Source organism: Triticum urartu, chromosome 7A (assembly GCF_056163025.1).
Source record: "Triticum urartu cultivar PI428250 chromosome 7A, HENAU_Tu73, whole genome shotgun sequence".
Taxonomy (NCBI): Eukaryota; Viridiplantae; Streptophyta; class Magnoliopsida; order Poales; family Poaceae; genus Triticum; species Triticum urartu.
The window spans coordinates 321,191,621-321,201,212 of record NC_141879.1 but is presented as its reverse complement, the minus strand read 5'-3'; the positions used below and the strand labels follow the sequence as shown (position 1 = coordinate 321,201,212).

At 44.1% G+C, this 9,592-nt stretch overlaps 1 long non-coding RNA gene across 1 annotated transcript; it reads left to right on the top strand.

The window, feature by feature from the left end:
• Positions 1-1,740: 1,740 nt before the first annotated feature.
• LOC147959475 (uncharacterized) lies at positions 1,741-5,009 on the top strand. Its single transcript, XR_015611034.1, has 3 exons — positions 1,741-2,144; positions 3,439-3,502; positions 4,774-5,009. It is a non-coding gene; the product is annotated as an uncharacterized LOC147959475 (long non-coding RNA).
• Positions 5,010-9,592: the final 4,583 nt, after the last annotated feature.

Genomic DNA, 9,592 nt, shown 5'->3' with positions numbered 1-9,592 from the left:
TAACACAATATGCTGCTAATGCCGGCCTCACCGACTTCATCGCAGTTGAACGCGAATAGTATCATCTCCTCACAAACATCTTTGCTCAAAGTTTTACTTTCCTTCCTAGGAATAATCCGCCTGAGGTGCGGTTTAATTTATATGCTGAACCCCATCAGATACCACTTACTAAATTTTGTAACATATGCATGATCCCTTTTGATGGGAGCTTAGCCGAGCCTAGGCTGGTAGAGTTTGAGGCCTTTTATCGTACCTTGTGTTGGGGAATGCAGTATTTCAAAAAATTCCTACGATCACGCTAGATCTATCTAGGAGATGCATAGCAACGAGAGGGGAGAGTGTGTCCATGTACCCTCGTAGACCTAAAGCGGGAGTGTTTAGTAATACAGTTGATGTAGTTGAACGTCTTCGCGATTCAACCGATCCAAGTACCGAACGTATGGCACCTCCATATTTAGCACACGTTCAGCTGATGACGTCCCTCGAGCTCTTGATCCAGTTGAGGATGAGGGAGAGCTCCGTCAGCACGACGGCGTGGTGACGGTGACGATGAAGTTACCGATGCAGGGCTTCGCCTAAGCACTACGATGATATGATCGAGGTGTGTAACTGTCGAGGGAGGCACCGCACACGTCTAAGAGAAGACTTGGTGTGCCTTTGGGGTGCCCCCTGCCCACGTATATAAAGGAGGGAGGTTAAGCGCGCGGACCCTACGGGTTTGAGAACTATGTAGACATGACCGAGACATATCTATGGTCAATAACCAATAGCGGAACCTGGATGCTCATATTGGTTCTTACATATTCTACGAAGATCTTTATCGTTCAAACCGCATAATAACATATGTTGTTCCCTTTGTCATCGGTATGTTACTTGCCCGAGATTCGATCGTCGGTATCATCATACCTAGTTCAATCTCATTACCGCCAAGTCTCTTTACTCGTTTCGTAATGCATCATCCCGCAACTAACTTATTAGTCACAGTGATTGCAAGGATTATAGTGATGTAAATTACCGAGAGAGCCCAGAGATACCTCTCCGATACACGGAGTGACAAATCCTAATCTCGATCTATGCCAACTCAACAAACACCTTCAGAGACATCTGTAGAGCATCTTTATTATCACCCAGTTACGTTGTGACATTTTATAGCACACAAGGTGTTCCTCCGGTATTCGGGAGTTGCATAATCTCATAGTCAGAGGAACATGTTGTAACACCCCGGTAGTCAATCTACGGTAATCACACACTAATGGTGCCATGTCATCATATTTAATTTTTCTAAACCTCACTTTGATCCTAACCCGATTCAAATTCAAGTTTAAAGTAAAGTCAAATAATTAAAATTTTGAAAAGGTAAAATAAAAATGTAGGTTGGGTTGAAAATATTTACTAGATAATTTTAATGTAAGATTTAACATTTTCCAAAATATATAAGTGCCCCTAAAGATTTTTGAAACTAACCCATAAGCTTTTTATTGAAATAATGTGATTTAAATAAATAGGTAAAATATTCAAAAATAGTTGAAACTTGTTGGACTAGCCCAAAATACTGTCTACAATTTATGTGATACTTTGCACATTTAACTGAAATCATTTAGTACCTAAACTAAATACAAAACAATAGTTAAAGTAGAAAACAAAAAAAAGAAAAAGGGAAAATGCTAAACACCACTGTACACTTGGGCTCAATGTCTATAGTTAACAACCCAGCCCACCACGTGAACCTTTTCTTCAGCTTCATGTACAGAGGGGACAGAGCCAGGGTGTGGCAGCCATCCACGGCGCCATGGCTGCCAATGCTCGACGTCTGGCGCTACAGGGAGTCTGGGAGAGGATAAGGCCGACACCCCGACACCCTAGACAACCCTATCTCACTCCTCCCCTTCTCCACGCTCGATCCACTCGATCCCGAGCTCGGTCGTCACCATGTCGTCGTCGATGCCGCGGCCATCGCGCCGCAAGAAGATGCCCAGAAGAACCGCTATGGTCCACTTCGTCCTTCCCGAGCAGAAAACCGGGTCGGGGCAGCTCGTACGCCCGCCAACGCCGCCATCTTCACCACGTACATCTACGTCGTCCGTCGTCGTTTGCCGCCGATCCGGTCCAGCCCCGGCCTCCCCGACCTCGCCTTTGTGTTCATTGTGAGCGCCTCCTCCATTCCCCACTGATTTTCGCCTCGATTCGTCGATGTAGCCATCTCCCGCATCCTCCCGTGGCCGCGCTCGGAGCTCTGCTCCCCCGTGCGCCTGCGCACGCTCGCACTCACCCCGCGTCGGCCGTGCCTCGCAGGCTTCCTGACAGCGCCACGGTCGCCTGTGCGTGTCCGCGCACGCCCGCGTACTGCTGCTGTTGCTCCTGTCCGTGCCCGCCGTGGCTATCTGCCGTGCCCCGCGCCCATCCGGCGCTCCCGCTCATGCCTCGCTGGCCTGCGCCGCCCGCGATGCCTTCTGCAGCTGCTGCCGCAGCCGCCTATTGCCGCTAGCACTCCCCGCGGCTGCGACCGTGCCACCTCGTGCACCTCCGCCCTTGCCTGCTCACTGCTGCTGTCGTGAGCACCACTGCTGCTTGCTGCCGCCGCACAGCCTCGCCGGCTCCGCCCGCCACTTGCTGCTCCTACATCACGCGCGCCCGCGGCCTCCGTTGCTGCCTCGCTCGCCTGGCCATGGCCTTTGTGCCCCGCGCGTGCACGCCCCAACAATGGCCCAATGCCAGTTCCCGTACAGGCCGGCCCTTGATTAGCTTAGGTGCTAATCCTCATTAGACTAACCTCCTCTAATTAGTCTATTACGTGTGGGTATCCACTTCTAACTTAGCTAAGTTAAATAAATCTATTAAAATACTAGTCTATGATAGGTGGACCCTCCCTTTTAATTATAATTATCACCTAAAAGAAAGAAAATGTTGAATATGTGTGAATGACACCTGGGCCCCATCTGTAGTTTTGACCTAGTCAATAGTTGACTGTTGACTAGGTCAACTGGGACCCCCTGGACCCACTGTCATCCTCTGGTGCACTGCTGGGTGCACTGCACCGGGTGCACCTAGCAATCTCCTATTTATTTTCGAATTAATATTAATTTCAGAATATTATTTAAATCTTTGAAAATTCATAGAAAATAATGCGTACCTCAGATGAAAAAGTTTTATACATGAAAGTTGCTCAGAACGACAAGACGAATCCGTATACGTAGTTTGTTCGTCCGCCACACATCCCTAGCATATCGAACCTGCATCATTTCACCTCTGGTTCATCTATCCGAAAACGCGAAACACCGGGGATACTTTCCCGGATGTTTTCCCCCTTCGCCAGTAGCACCTACTATTACGTTAGGTCACCTCTAGCGTCGCGTAATGCCATGTTACACTTTGTGATGCTTTGATTGCTCTATTATTTATTGTGTCCTCCTCCGTTACTTCTTTCCGGTAAACCCCGAGATTGCCGGCGACCCCCAGTTCGACTACGGTGTTGACGACTCCTCTCTATTGCTAGAGCAACCAGGCAAGCCCCCCCTTTGATCACCAGATATCGCCTATTCTTCTCTCTACTGCTTGCGTTAGAATAGTGTAGCATGTTACTGCTTTCCGTTAATTTTATCTGATGCATAGCATGTCCTTGCTACTACTGTTGTTACCTTTACCTGCAATCCTAATGCTTAGTATAGGATGCTAGTTTATCATCAGTGGCCCTACATTCTTGTCCGTCTGCCATGCTATACTATCGGCCCGTGATCACTCGGGAGGTGATCACGGGTATATACTATATACTTTATACATGATACATGTGATGACTAAAGTCGGGTTGGCTCGAGGAGTACCCGCGGTTGATTCACGAATTGGGGGCTAGAAGGACATACTTTCCCGACGACCCTCAGTGTGGATCTTTGTGGCAAAGCGACAGGGCAGGTTGAGACCACCTAGGAGAGAGGTGGGCCTGGCCCTGGTCGGCATTCCCGGTTATTTCAAGATAACACCTTTAACGAGATCTTGGTATTTGATCTGAGTCTGGCCACTGGGCGTCATGGTATCAGCCGAAGCCTTCGTGACGTCAGCGACTGAGCGACGTGCGCGGGGTTGGACTGGAACGCCTGCTCTTGTATAAGGCAGGCTAGGTCTGCTCACCGGCCGCATACGCAACGTGCAGGTGTGCAATAGGCGATGGGCCCAGACCCCTGTGCGATAGGATTTAGACCGGCGTGCTGACCTCTCTGTTGTGCCTAGGTAGGGCTGCAACGTGTTGATCTTCTGAGGCCGGGCATGACCCAGAAAAGTGTGTCCGGACAATGGGGATCAAGCGTGTTGGGAAATGTGGTGCACCCCTGCAGGGAAGTTAATCTATTCGAATAGCCGTGATCTTCGGTAACAGGATGACTTGGAGTTGTACCTTGACCTTATGACAACTAGAACCGGATACTTAATAAAACACACCCTTCCAAGTGCCAGATACAACCGGTGATCGCTCTCTCACAGGGCGGCGAGGGGAGGATCATCGGTTAGGATTATGCTATGTGATGCTACTTGGTGGTCTTACTTCTGCTCTCTTCTACATGCTGCAAGATGGAGGTGGCCAGAAGCGTAGTCTTCGATAAGGACTAGCTATCCCCCTCTTATTCCGGCATTCTGCAGTTCAGTCCACATATGATACCCTTATTCCATTTGATACCAATGCATACATATGTAGTGTAGCTCCTTGCTTGCGAGTACTTTGGATGAGTACTCACGGTTGCTTTGCTCCATCTTTTCCCCCTTTCTATACCCGATTGTTGTGACCAGACGATGGAGCCCAGGAGCCAGACACCACTGTCGACGAGGACTCCTACTACTACGTGCAGCCCGCTGACGATGACCAGGAGTTGTTTAGGAGGATCCTAGGCAGGAGGCATGCGCCTCTTTCGATCTGTATCCCAGTTTGTGCTAGCCTTCTTAAGGCAAACTTGTTTACTTATGTCTGTACTCAGATATTGTTGCTTCCGCTGACTTGTCTATGATCGAGCACTTGTATTCGAGCCCTTGAGGCCCCCTGGCTTGTAATATGATGCTTGTATGACTTATTTTATTTGTAGAGTTGTGATGTGATATCCTCCCGTGAGTCCCTGATCTTGATCGTACACGTTTGCATGTATGATTAGTGTACGGTCGAATTGGGGGCGTCACACATGTATAAGTCATGAAGAAATCAATAGCAATAAAACTAAACGATCATTATGCTAAGCTAACAGATGGGTCTAATGATGTGATCCTGTTCATCAAATGACAACACGTGTCAATGGTCAGGAAACTTAACCATCTTCGATGAATGAGCTAGTCAAGTGGAGGCATACTAGGGACACTCTGTTTTGTCTATGTAATCACACATGTGCTAAGTTTCTGGCTAATAAAATTCTAGCATGAGTAATAGATATTTATCATGATATAAGGAAATATAAATATCAACTTTATTATTGCCTCTAGGGCATATTTCCTTCAGTCTCCCACTTGCACTAGAGCCAATAATCTAGTTCACATCATCTTGTGATTTAACACCAAGAGTTCACATCTTTATGTGACTAACACCCAAAGGGTTTACTAGAGTCAATAATCTAGTTCACATCGCAATGTGATTAACACCCAAAGAGTGATCATGTTTTGCTTGTGAGAGAAGTTTAGTCAACGGGTCTGCCACATTCAGAGTCGTATGTATTTTGCAACTTTTCTACGTCTACAATGCTCTGCACGGAGCTACTCTAGCTAATTGCTCCTACTTTCAATATGTATCCAGATTGAGCTTAAGGTCATCTGGATCAGTGTCAAAGCTTGCATCGACGTAACCCTTTATGACGAACTTTTCATCACCTCCATAACCGAGAAACATGTCCTTATTCCACTAAGGATAATTTCGACCGTTGTCCAGTGATCCACTGCTGGATAACTATTGTACCCTCTTGCCAAACTCATGGTCAGGTACACAATAGGTCCGGTACATAGCATAGCATACTTTATAGAACCTATGACCGAGGTATAGGAAATGACTTTTCATTCTCTTTCTATTTTCTGCCATGGTCGGGTTTTGAGTCTTTACTCAACTTCACACCTTGCAACACATGCAAGAACTCCTTCTTTGCTTGTTCCATTTTGAACTACTTCAAAAACTTGTCAAGGTATGTACACATTGAAAAAACTTATCAAGCGACTTGATCTATATCTATAGATCTTGATGCTCAATATGTAAGCAGCTTCACCGAGGTCTTTCTTCGAAAAAACTCCTTTCAAACACTCCTTTATGCTTCCCAGAAAATTCTACATCATTTCTGATCAACAATATGCCATTCACATATACTTATCAGAAAGGTTGTAGTGCTCCCACTCACTTTCCTTTAAATACAAGCTTCACCAAAAGTGTGTATAAAACCATATGATTTGATCACCTTATCAAAGTGTATATTCCAACTCCAAGGTGCTTGCACCAGTCCATAGATGGATCACTGGAGCTTGCACACTTTGTTAGCACCTTTAGGATTGTCAAAACCTTTTTGTTGCATCATATAAAAATCTTCTTTAAGAAATCCATTAAGGAATGTAGTTTTGACATCCATTTGCCATATTTAATAAAATGTGGCAATTGCTAACATGATTCGGACAGACTTAAGCATCGCTACGACTAAGAAAATCTTATCATAGTCAACACCTTAAACTCGTTGAAAACCTTTTGCGACAATTCAAGCTTTGTAGATGGTAACACTACTATCAGCGTCCATCTTCCTCTTGAAGATCCATTTATTCTCAATGGCTTGCCGATCATCGGGCAAGTCTATCAGAGTCCATACTTTGTTCTCATACATGGATGACATCTCAGACTTCATGGCCTCAAGCCATTTCGCGGAATCTGTGCTCATCATCGCTTCCTCATAGTTCGTAGGTTCGTCATGGTCTAGTAATATGACTTCCAGAACAGGATTACCGTACCACTCTGGTGCGGACCATACTCTGGTTGACCTACGAGGTTTGGTAGTAACTTGATATGAAGTTTCATGATCATCATCATTAGCTTTCTCACTCATTGGTGTAGGAATCACTTGAACTGATTTCTGTGATTAACTACTTCCCAATTCGGGAGAAGGTACAAATACCTCATCAAGTTCTACATTCCTCCCACTCACTTCTTTCGAGAGAAACTTCTTCTCTAGGAAGGATCCATTTGGCACTGTGATAGAAGGTTTACCCAACATTTTCCTTTGGGTATCCAATGAAGAAACATTTCTCTGATTTGGGTTCGAGCTTATCAGGTTGAAGCTTTTTCACATAAGCATCACAACCCCAAACTTTAAGAAACGACAGCTTAGGTTTCTTGCTAAACCATAGTTCATGTGTTGTCATCTCAACGGATTTAGATGGTGCCCTATTTAACGTGAATGCAAGCGTCTCTAATGCATAACCCCAAAACGATAGTGGTAAATCGGTAAGAGACATCATAGATCACACCATTTCTAATAAAGTACGGTTATGACGTTCGGAAACACCATTACTCCGTGGTGTACCATGTGGCATGAGTTGTGAAACTATTCCACATTGCTCTTAAATGAAGGCCAAACTCATAACTCAAATATTTGCCTCCGCGATTAGATAGTAGAAACTTTATTTTCTTGTTACGATAATTCTTAACTTCACTCTGAATTTCTTTGAACTTTTCAAATGTTTCAGACTTGTGTTTCATTAAGTAGATATACCCATTTCTGCTTAAATCATCTATGAAGGTCAAAAAAATAATGATACCCACCGCAAGCCTCAACACTCATCGGACCGCGTACATCAGTATGTATTATTTCCAATAAGTCAGTGGCTCGCTCCATTGTTCCGGAGAATAGAGTTTTAGTCATCTTCCCATGAGGCATGGTTCGCAAGCATCAAGTGATTCATAATCAAATGATTCCGAAAGCCCATCAGCATGGAGTTTCTTCATGCGCTTTACACCAATATGACATAAACGGCAGTGCCACAAATAAGTTGCATTATCATTATTAACTTTGCATCTTTTGGCATCAATATTATGTGTATCACTGTGATCGAGATTCAGTAAACCATTTACATTGGATGTAAGGCCATAGAAGGTCTTATTCATGTAAACACAACAACAATTATTCTCTGACTTAAATGAATAACCGTATCGCAATAAACATGATCCAATCATATTTATGTTTAATGCAAACACCAAATAACATTTATTTAGTTCCAATACTAATCACGAAGGTAGAGGGAGTATGCGATGGTGATCTTATCAACCTTGGAATCATTTCCAACACACATCGTCACCTCACCCTCAACTAGTGTTTGTTCATTTTGTAACTCCTGTTTCAAGTTACTAATCATAGCAACTGAACCGGTATCAAATACCTAGGGGCTACTATGAACACTAGTAAAGTACACATCAATAACATGTATATCATATATACTTTTGTTCACTTTGCCATCCTTCTTATCCGCCAAGTATTTGGGGCAGTTCCACTTCTAGTGACCATTTCCTTTGTAGTAGAAGCACTTAGTTTCAGGCTTGGGTCTAGCTTTGGGCTTCTTCATGGGAGTGGCAAGTTGCTTGCCTTTCTTCTTGAAGTTCCCTTCCTTCCCTTGCCCTTTTACTTGAAACTAGTGGTCTTGTCAACCATCAACACTTGATGCTTTTCTTGGTTTTTACCTTCGCTGATTTCATCATCGCGAAGAGCTCGGGAATAGTTTTCGTCATCCCTTGCATATTATAGTTCATCACGAAGTTCCAGTAACTTTGTGATAGTGACTAGAGAACTCTGTTGATCACTATCTTATCTGGAAGATTAACTCCCAGTGGATTCAAGCATTGTAGTACTCAGACATTTTGAGCACATGCTCACTGATTGAACTATTCTCCTCCATCTTGTAGGCAAAATACTTGTCAGAGGCCTCATACCTCTTGACTCGGGCATGAGTCTGAAATACCAATTTCAGCTCTTGGAACATCTTATATGCTCCATGGCGTTCAAAACGTTTTTAAAGTTCCGGTTCTAAGCCGTAAAGCATGGTGCACTAAACTATCAAGTAGTCATCATACCGAGCTTGCCAAACGTTCATAACGTCTGCATCTGCTCCTGCAATAGGTCTGTCACCAAGCGGTGCATCAAGGACATAATTATTTTGTGTACCAATGAGGATAGTCCTCAGATCACGGACCCAGTCCACATCATTTCTACTATCATCTTTCAACTTATATTTCTCTAGGAACGTATCAAAAATAAACGGGGAGCTACATCCCAAGCTATTGATCTACAACATAGATATGCAAATACTATCAGGACTAAGTTCATGATAAATTAAAGTTCAATTAATCATATTACTTAAGAACTCCCACTTAGATAGACATCCCTCTAGTCATCTAAATGATCACATGATCCATATCAACTAAACCATGTCCGATCATCACGTTGAGTGGCTCTCATATGAATATTTGTTGATCTAATAAAGATCCCATTTTACCTTGTCTTCTCCTGTTGAATAAAATGTTCGCAGATTCCAGCTTAGTCCATGGCACTCTTGCACTATTATTATTTTCACATCGTTCGGTCGTGCAAGTGAAAGACAATAATGATGA